The sequence below is a fragment of the Pelodiscus sinensis genome, chromosome 3 (genome assembly GCF_049634645.1).
Source record: "Pelodiscus sinensis isolate JC-2024 chromosome 3, ASM4963464v1, whole genome shotgun sequence".
Taxonomy (NCBI): domain Eukaryota; kingdom Metazoa; phylum Chordata; order Testudines; family Trionychidae; genus Pelodiscus; species Pelodiscus sinensis.
In genome coordinates this window covers 136,021,965-136,032,655 of record NC_134713.1, presented here as the reverse complement: position 1 = coordinate 136,032,655, position 10,691 = coordinate 136,021,965, and the positions used below count along the sequence as shown (strand labels likewise).

Genomic DNA, 10,691 nt, shown 5'->3' with positions numbered 1-10,691 from the left:
CGCTCAGGTACTTAACTCAATTAAAGTTTGTTTTTGAAAATAAAAACAAAATATACTACCTTTAAATAAATGTTTTCAAAAACAGTATTCTTTTATGAAGTTAATTTTTATTCTGGATTTCTTAGGAAAAAATGTTAAAATTTCTCCATTTCATTTTTTTAATACATTTTTTTAATGGGAATTCCATTAACTGTATATTTTCTTCATCCCTATAAACTCTTATCATTCACTATGTTTTAACAAAAATGCCATGTTGGTTTCAAATAACATTTTCTTTAAGTTTTTATTGTTACGCATTGATTTACCTGTGTCAAAACAGACTACTACTCCACATTTCTCTGTTTTATCTCTTTTCTGTAAGGTTTATTGAGCAGCAATCCTATTCCAGATTCATCTCATTTTTCTGGTTCATCTTAATTCAGTCTCTTTCAACATGGATTCAATTACGTCAATTTTGAGGACTGCACTTGCTTTGATGATTCTGTCTATTTCCTGTTTGGTTTTATGAAAAACAGTCCCTTTCCAGGCACAGCCAGTTTTCCTGGCACAACCAAACCCTGATCTTGCTTTTAATTCTGATAAGAGGTAGCAGTATACCAAATTTGAGGGTCCTAGATGTTACCGTTTAGGAGGAATTCTTGATCAAACAGACAAACTCTCTAAAATATGTAGTAGGTGAATAGATTTGGATTTAAATAACATATACATTAAGAAGAACAGCAAAATCAGAGCATATGAATAAGTGGTAATTACATAACAAAAAAGCAAAATGAGGTGGTAATACCAACTTCAATCTAAATTCTCTTCCCCCCAATAAAAATGACTTTTTACACAACTATAAACTGATTTGCAAGAAAACTTGATTGACTGATGAACTCAGGAAACCAACCCACTCAATAATGATTCCCATGTAGGGGATATACTTATATTAATGGATATAACCCAATTAGTAAGCAGTTAGTCACAAGATCAGTCCCACTGACTTCAGCACATCTACTTGTGCAAGTAATTTCTCACCATTAGGAGTCAGGATTTCTGGAAATGTCTTCCTTTGTAAGTTTGAATTTGTCTCCTCTCCTCTCCTCTCCTCTTCCTGGACAGTTTCTGGTTTTGATTCTGGCAGCAGACATTGGGTATAAATTAACCTTGTTCACACTGTGCAGACCTGTCACATGTCCAGAGTTGTATAAAAGGGCCTTAGTATGTGTCTACTCTCAGGAGACAAAAACGTGTCTTCATTCCACAAGTTAAATCCTAGTGTGAAGTCAAGGCATTTTGATAAAAGCATTTTTAAAATCAGTTTTAATGCCTCAGGAGCAAGCCCTACATCTTCCTCCCTGATTATTATAATATGATGGACAGTGGAAATGGTGCAGGTCTGTTTTCCAGTGGGAATTGCATAGGGGAAGCTCATACTGGGGTGTATAAACTCTATGTACTTTGCTGCATTTGGGGTTCATTCTCCAGCAAGCTGGAGAGATATTGTTTTGAGGCAGGGGATAGATGGGATTATGAAGATCAGCCAGTCAAATATTTGTCCCTTCTGCAGAGGTGTATTTCATCTGCCAGAACTGCCAACAAGGGGTGGGAGGGAGAAAAAAGGAGAAACAGCTCCTGGGCTCAGTGATTCAAAATGTCCCAGGAGTTTTTGCCATGGCCTCTACCGCTACTATTGTGGCAGTGGCTGGAGCCTTGGGCTCTTTAAATCACTGCTGGAGCCCTGTATGGTGCTGTCTGGGTGGCACTGAGGGCTGCCTGGAAAGGCTAGCCCCCAGCCCTTTCCTTTCTGCCAAGACACCCTTCCCCCCACTTTGAGCTGCCCCTGATTTTTCCTAGTGGGTCCAGCAGTTCTGTCTGCCCCCCTGTCATCTCCATGTTTTTTGGAAGTGCATCTGCTGGGTCCCACATGTTGTGTAGAACTGAAGACTTTAATTTTGTCATAGAAGTGCCACAATGCCCAATAATTTAAAACAAAGATAGTTAAAATAACACTGCTTTATATATATTATCTTTTTAAGCCAAGTGTGGCTTCAATAGGGTAAGAATTTAAAACAGCTCATTGCTTTTTGAAATGATCTCATTTCTCACTATCTCTCTATATTTTCTTTTCCTGACGTTTAATTTACCTCATGTAACATTTTATTATACACCTTAGATACAAATAATTGGAGAGGATTGCTTTGCATTTTTTCTTTCTAATTGTTTTTTAGATCAATGAAGTGACTGCTACAAATTGAAAGAAGCTGAAGTTCTACAGAGTCAACATTTTTCCAAAGAGTATTTAACATTACTCACTCGTTGATAAAAATGTTCATAGCAGTCAGCAGTTAGATACATCTACTCTGGTGTTCTTTTTTTAAACTTATGCCGAAGAAAAGCTTACCTACTGTGAAGATACCCAGTAGCATGTGATGTATGCCATCAAGTGCCAGCAATGCCCCTCTGCCATGTATATTGGCCAAACTGGACGGACTCTGTGAGAAAGGATTAATGGACACAAATCAGATATCCAAAAAGGTAACACACAGAAACCTGTTGGGGAACATTTTAACTTGCCCGAGCACTCATTAATGGATCTCAACGTTTCAATATTATTACAAGCCAGTTTCAAAAACCAGTTTGAAAGGGAAGCTGCAGAGCTTAATTTCATTTACAAGTTTTATACCTCCAGTAGAGGTTTAAACAAAGACCTTAACTGGATTACCCACTACATTCTACAGCCTAATGACATAAAAAACCGAACACTGGGTACTTAAGAGCACTTAGTACCCCCTACATCAGCTTCATTTATCATGGAAACTGATAGACAATATCTTTTCCCTTTTTTTCCCTTCTCTTCCCCCTCACCCCCTCTCTTTCTCTGCTATTTATTTGGAAACTGGACCCCTTAACTTCATTCATCTGAAGAAGTGGGTTGTGTCCACAAAAGCTCATGATACCATCCACATTCTTTGTTAGTCTCTTAGGTGCTGCAAGACTATTCATTATTTGTTAAGGTTTTTTTGTAGTAGCAACAACTGATTAAACATCTATACAAATTAGAAAGGTCCAGTATTGTACAGGAGAAAAATTGAGTGTAAATAGTTCAGGGTAAAGAATTACCAACTACAAATACGAATAACTAAATCTAGGTGGATATTTGTAATATAAAATTCATGCTGGGAAAATATTCACACCACCAAACTTTTTAGTTTGTTCCAGGATTCTAGACTTCACAATCATGATTCACCACCAACTCCCACTAGTCCTTAAATAGAGATATTTGTGATGCATTCTGGGAGAAGAATCGTATCCTAAATCTGCTGTGAAATAGTTGTGATAGATATAAAAAAAACCTTCTGTGGTTTAATAAAATTAGGTTACACGGGGATCTCAGTGGGGCAGCTAATTCAATGGGTCCCACACATGTACTAGAACCTTAAGCTTTTATGTCTGATGATCTTGACTGCTTTTTCCTACCTTAGGTCCAGATTCTGAAAGGCTTAGCAAATAGCACCTACTCTTGTGAACAGTTCCACTGATGTCAGTGGGAATACTCATGAGACTAGGTGCTACTCAATGTAAGGTGTGTAGAATCAGGCCCTTAAATAATGAAGTCAGGGCCTACCCCCTAAGCTAAGACATGGTACACTGCCACCCTCTACCTCTCATTTGTGTCTGGAAAAAAAATCTTAAGTTTTCACATTTGAACTTCCCAATCATGGAACTACAGCAATACATTTAAGAAAAGGGCCTAAAGGAGTTAGATACCACACTCTGTTTGATTTTCAATGGAAGTTGGGCATTTCTATATAGCAGTCCCTTTTGAAAATCCTAAACCTATTCTAGTTAACCAGTATAATTGCCTGAATAGGCAGCTAAATCCTTAGTTAGCTTGTCTTACCCTATGCACTGACAGGACTAATTTTTATTCTTAAACACTCTGTAATAATGGGGTGTTCTGTTTAGCCTTGAGAACCTCCACCTATGGCAATCCACCCAACAGCTGTGACAGCTTGTTTCACTTCTTAACTACTTATTATTAAAAACCTTTCCTCATATTCCCTGCCGTGGCATTATTATCTAACTCCCTTCTGGTGGACTAATTATTCTAATTTTTCTTTTCCTCGGCATCTAGTCTTTTCAGAACTGGGTGAATCTTTTTTTGCTAATAACCATTTGATTCCATGAATTTTCAGCAAACAATAACTGAATATTCTTAAGAGAGATTTGCCTCAGTTTACAGATGGTGATAGTTTGACCTGTTGGGTCATATAGGATAATCTCTACAGTTAGTTATAAAGCAGCCCTTGATTTACTTTTCTCTAGAGTGAAAATTTCCCATTTTTCCAACTTTTTCATATACCCTAGTCTTTTTTTAAAAGAGTTCTCTCTTTCCCTCTCTCTCTCTTTCAAAAGTTTAGAGGAAAGCAACAAGAGTTGTGTGTATATATTTGTGTGTATATAGGTATTTGAGTTGCTCCTCTCTGAACTTTTGAGATCAACGGAGCAGCAATAGTCATGAAAATTGGTTCACTGAATTTTTTATTTTTCAGATGTGTCTCCTAACAATGACTACCTATTCAGTAGTCCTCATTTTACATTTATGCATTATTTCTTCCTATATTAGCTACTTTGCTGTATATTTGTCTTTATTTAACCTCATTACTTTCCTTAATTTATTTTTTTTTCCAATTTATTCAGATCTTGCCGTATTTTTCACCTTACCCATCAAAGTATTAGTGATCTCTTCTACATTCATATAATCTGAGAATGGAATCAGCATAACCCATGACTCCATCTTCTCAAATATTAATTAAAATACTAAGAGCTTATTTTCACTACATCGGGGATGGAGGCTGCGGCGATCGATCCACTGGCCATCAATTTATTGCCTCTGCTTAGACACAATAAATTGTTCTCTGAGTGCTATCTCGTTGATGCACCACCAAAATGAGAAGAACAGCCATTGTCAGCGGGAGAGCAACCCCTGCTAACCACACTGCATGCAAGATGCAATGGTAAGTATGTTGATTTCAGCAACACTATTTGCATAGCTGAAGTCATGTGGATTAGGTTGATGGTGGAGGTTAGTATAGACAGGTGTAAGTAATACTTGAGCCACAATGTGTCCTTCCTGCAGAACTCTGCTCATCTTTTTCCAACACACTCGTATCAGATTCACATGCCTCTACTTTCCATGTGAAAGTTTATTTCAAAACATTTATTCAGATTTCCAAGACCAGACCACTTGCACACACAAGTTTTAAAAGAATTGGGTGAAGAGATCTCTGAGTCAGTGATGTTGATATTGAGCATATCTTGGAATACAGGGGAAGTCCTAGAGGACCAGGTTCCAAGATTTAATAAAAAAGTATAAATCAGATGATTCCAGTAAATCCAGATGATTCTCACATAAAATCACAGAAAAGCTGATAAAGAATGCAATCAGTAAAAAATTAAGAAGCTGGAGCACAATGAAAATCAGATAGCATGGGTTTATAGAAAATAGGTCTTGTCAAGAAAACTTTTTTTTCAGTAAGATGACAAGTTTGTTTGACAAAAGTAGCTATGTTGACATAATATATTTATACTTCTATAATGCTAAATACCTCATGACAAAATGATTAAAAAATAATACTATGCAAAATCAACGCAGCACATAGTAAGTTAACTAAAACTGATCACCTGATTGATCTCAAAGAAAAATAATTCAGAATGTAGAATCATCCACTGGATTCAATTCTTGTGATACCGGAGAGTTCTGTTTTGTCCCAGATCATTGAGTCTCTTTATCAATAATGTGGAAGAAAACATAACATAATTACAGATAACATTTGCAGATGACAAAAAAATTGATGGAGTGGTAAGTAATTAAGGTTAATTCTACAAAGTAATTATAAGCTGTGTACTTTTAAAGACTATGTTTGCTCATGCTAAATGTCAGATCCTAAATTTAGGAACCAGTAAAGTGGGTTGCACTTATAGGATGGGAGCTCTGAATTCTGGAAAGAATGGACATAGAAAAAGACACAAGATTTGTGGTGGTGTGATGGGCTGTCACTGACCCGGGTGCGGGGCGACCGGAGCCCCCGCTGGCAGGGGGCTGACGGCCAGGCCCGGACCCCCCAGTACTCCTCCAACGCGAGCCGGAGGGGGCGGTGGGCTGGGGTGCTACCCCCGCGCCTGCGCCAGCAGCGCGAATACGGCTCGTCCCCCGAGGCCCCGCATGGTGGGGGCGGGGCGGAGGGACGGGGCTGCCTGACAGGGCCGCACGCCGGGACGCGCCCGGAAGGGTCGGGGCCCCGGGCGACGGCCGGCGCGGCGGGCCGTTTCAAAAGGGCCTGCCGCCAACGGGGCAGGGAGCAGGCTCCTTGCAGCGGCAGAGGAGCAGTCTGCAGGACGGAGCGTGAACGCCGCTCAGCCCGGCTATCGGCCCGGCGTTGGTCCCGGGGCCTCCGGGACAGCCACTGCCCCTGGCGAGCAGTCAGCCCCTCTTCAGGCAGCGGACAGACCCCGCCGCGCTGGCCCAGGAGGGAATGGGACAGCCAGGGGCGCACCGGGACCGGAAAACCTGCCCCTGAGATCCCACCTGAACACCGGACGCCGCGGACCGCTGAGCCAGGGTAGGTTCAGGGGCGTCGGGGGCGGTCCGCAGGAGACACTGGGAGGGAGGAAGGAGCCCGGGGAATTACTGTACCGACCCTGACCCCCGAGAGCAGATTGAAGTGGTATCTGAGGAAGGGCGCCAACAGGGGTGCATTTGGTATGCAGACCTATGGACCAGGCCTGAATTTTATGGGCCAGGCCCCTTCCACTGTAATTTTTGTGGGGAGGGAACAGAGGAGTCTCCCGAAGAAATCCTGAGGGAGTGCTTGGGCACAGGCAGGGATTCCCCCCATGGGAACCCCCAAGCAAGGACCAGAGTGGCCCAGGGAGGGTGGAACCCCAGAGCAGGGGTCCTAAGGATCGCCCAACCAAGAGCAAGGGACAGCTCCCCAAAGAGGACCCCAAGAAAAAGGGAGGTGAGCCACCTCCAGAGGCGGAAAGTTTTGAGGACTGGAAGGCTGCCCTACGCACTCAGCTGCAGGAGGCACTGAGGCATCAGGGTGGGGTCCCCCGAGAGAGCTGGGGCAGGCCAGAACCTGGCAGTTCATAATGGGGGGAGGTATGTGACAGACTGCTGACTAAGCCAGAGCTCTGCCTCTGCAGCCTGGCTGAAACGGCCAATTCCAGCCAGCTGAGCAAGCTCTGATGGGCTAATGGAAGCAGCCCTGGGCCTCATTAGCCAGAGGGCTAGATAAGGAGACAGGGAATAGAGGCTTAGTGCAGTGTGCCTTCTAGGCTGGAAGGAGAGGCTGGCTGAGTTTACTGTGAACAAAAGCTCTGTAACTAGAAGGTGGTGGGAAATTGCCACTGACTATACAAGGCACAGGTGGCTGCACCAGAAAGGGTCTCTGGTGTTTTGTGGGCAGGGTGAGGGTCCTGTCTGAGGGCCTTGTCCCATTACCTATGTGGGGAAAAGAGTTCTCATTTAATCTAGCACAGATAAGCATGACATAGTGCAGGAGCTGGAAGCTTGGCTAGTTAGACTAACTCAGATTAGACGTATGGTGCAGTATTTTTACAGTGAGGGTAATTAGCTATTGGAATATCTTCCCTGTGAATGTGATGAATTCTGAATCATTTTAAACCTTTACAGTGAGACAGGACATCTTTCTAAGGTGCATTCTTCAGCTCAGCCTGAAGCTATGAGCTTGATGCAGAGACTGCTGGGTTATCATTATTAGGCCTGTGTTATACTGAAAGTCAGATTAGATTATTATAATGGTGCCCTGCTGACCTGAATGGGGAAAAAAAGTGATCCTATGAAATGTCTTCCTAGTACCTGCGGGCAGTATGTTGCTATTAATAGCCACATCCACACTAATTGCCCCATGCCTGCAGCAACAGGTGGAGGAATTTAGCCTACAAGGGATGGAAGTAGGTGAAAAGCTTCTAAGGTACCAAAGTGATCAGGAATTTAGAACTCCACTGTGGAAGTGTAGCTAGGGTTACCAGTTTGGGTTGGACATAACCTTTAGTCTTTAATTCCTAGAGACTCCAGGGCAATGCTGGAGGGTTAGCAACCGTAAGTACAGCCCTTTCTTACTCCCTCCAGCACCACCAATAGGACTGACAACTGGAAGAGACAGAAGCAGAGTCATTGTCAGGCCCTTCCATCTGCTATCAGAGTCTAGGCTTCCCACCCTCCTGTATTCAGGAAGTCTCATTTGTGTTTTATATAGGGGAGGATTTTGTCTATTTCCTGCCCATGTGTCTGAGAAGGAAGTTTCTTCATTTTAACCTCAACACATGAATGAGGAAATAAAATCTGGTCCTATTTATAGTAAATCCACAAAGGAGGCTTTTTAATAATTAACTAAGCTGTTTCAATGCAGGACAGAACAAGCTCATCTATGAAACACATGGTTCAGACTTTTCTAGCATGCTAAGTATAGAGGACTGAGGTGTTAAAGAGGTATAGAAATTAAGGCCAGATGGACCTAGAGCATTTACTTTGACTTCCTCTATATCACAGGCCACCAGCACCCCAGCCAACAACTAATATTAGACCAAGGTATTACAGCCTAGTGAAGACTGAACTAATATGTGCCACAGGCAGAGAATAGGAGGGACCGCAGTGTATCAGTGCTTAAAGTCCCCACAATGGCAGGAAAATAATTGAGCTATATCCAGATAATCCTGGCAAGTGACCTACACTCATGTGCTACAAATAAAGATGAACACCCCTGCCCTCAGGTCACTGCTAATCGGACCTCAGGGAAAATTATTTCCCAACCCTTCATATGTTGATCAGTTAGCCCCTGAGCATGAACCAGTCAGCCATGCACTGGCATGTTCAGTGCCACCTCAAAGCCCTGGCCCATGCTGCCCAATGTGTCATCTGCAGCAGCAGCCATCCTTGATGCATAGAAGGAGATAAAACCCCTCCCAGAATTCACTGAAGGGAGAGGGTGAATTCACTCCCTGACCCTTTCCGGTGGCTGGTTAAAACCCTGATGGGTGAGCTTTAGGAACACAAGAAAACTGGGCTATTGATGGGGTTTAGCAGCAAAAGCAACACAAAGTAAGCAACGGGATTTGTGACAGTGGGGGCAGGGCTGGAGAGCCCTGAGGCAGTGAGCATGCCAGCTCTGACCCCCACCATCACTAACTGTGTTGCTTATTTAGTGTTGCTTTTGCTGTAAAACCCCATAAATATTCAAAGCCTTTATTAAAGGAACAGAATACAGTAAAATTCCAATAGTCGGGCATCCAATAGTCTGGCACTCCTGATAGTCCGGCATCAAAATGGCAAGAGCCTAGTGAGTGAGCTTCGGCAAAAAATAAGTCACAAGGTAACAGCGGCAGCAGCTGAACTGAGCAAAAAGGGTAAAAAAGGCTTAAAAAAACTAAAACATTACAGTATACTGGATACAGTATGTACAATAAAAAGGGTTAAGAACACTTTATATACAGTATATAATGTATACAGTATATATAAAACCATCTTATAGTACCTTCTGATAGTCCGGCATATCTGATAATCTGGCACCACCTAAATCCCATAGGTTCCGGATCATCGGAAGTCTACTGTATTAGGACTTTGAATTCAGTGACTGCTGCCCACTCATTTTTTTTTTATATGTATAAAAGAAGTAATTGGCAAGTGTGCTAGCTGTTTGGTGTCATGACAGTATCCAGTTAGTTATATAATAACTTCAGAACTCTGGTTGGTTATAAAGTAATAACTTTATTCTGAACTAGGCAAATGCTAAAGCCAATGGCTACGTTTACATTGGCATGAATTTCTGAAAATGCTTTTAACAGAAAAGTTTTCCGTTAAAAGCATTTTTGGAAAAGCACGTCTAGATTGGCAGGATGCTTTTCCACAAAAGCACTTTTTGCGGAAAAGCGTCCATGGCCAGTCTAGACACGGTTTTCCGCAAAAAAGCCCTGATAGCCATTTTCACGATCGGGGCTTTTTTGCGGAAAACAGTACTGTGCTGTCTACACTGGCCCTTTCGTGCAAAAGTCTTTCAGAAAAAGACTTTTGCTCGAACGGGAGCAGCATAGTATTTCCGGAAAAGCACTGATGATTTTACAGGAGATCGTCAGTGCTTTTCCGGAAATTCAAGCCGCCAGTGTAGACAACTGGCAAGTTTTTCCGTAAAATCATATGATTTTGCAGAAAAACTTGCCAGTCTAGACACAGCCAACATGTTTAGTAGCCATATAGAGCACTGGACTGGGATTCAACAGAACTGAATTCTATTGCTAGTCTACTGGCTGACTTTTGCCAAATCACTTGCCTCCGTTTCCCAATCTGTAAAATGGGGTAATTATACTGACATCCTTTCTAAAGTGCTTTGAGACCCACTCATGAAAAATTCTGTATAAGAGCTAGATGTTGTTGTTATTAGCCAATGTTTTGTTCAACTCTGAACAATGTAGATTTTTAGACAACTACAGGCTGCCCCTGACTTGCGATGCGATCGGTTCCAGAGATAGCGTTGCAGGTCGGGGGTGTCACAACTCGAGTCTGCGTTTATGACAGGTGTAGTACGCCATCATAAATGCAGGGCCAAGGACATATGTCATAATTATATCGGGCCATCGCAAACCATTGTATAAAGGTTCTATGTTTTATTTTATGAATTGGTCCAGGC

The 10,691-nt window shown here is 42.2% G+C and overlaps 1 long non-coding RNA gene across 1 annotated transcript in view; it reads right to left on the bottom strand.

Moving 5' to 3' along the window:
• Positions 1–1,015: 1,015 nt before the first annotated feature.
• LOC142827656 (uncharacterized) overlaps positions 1,016–10,691 on the bottom strand; it is a 66,765-nt gene continuing 57,089 nt past the window's right edge. Inside the window, exons 2-3 of the long non-coding RNA XR_012902364.1 lie at positions 2,384–2,474; positions 1,016–1,116 (exon numbers count right to left, since the gene is read on the bottom strand). This is a non-coding gene — a long non-coding RNA (uncharacterized LOC142827656). The remainder of the gene's footprint in view (positions 1,117–2,383; positions 2,475–10,691) is intronic.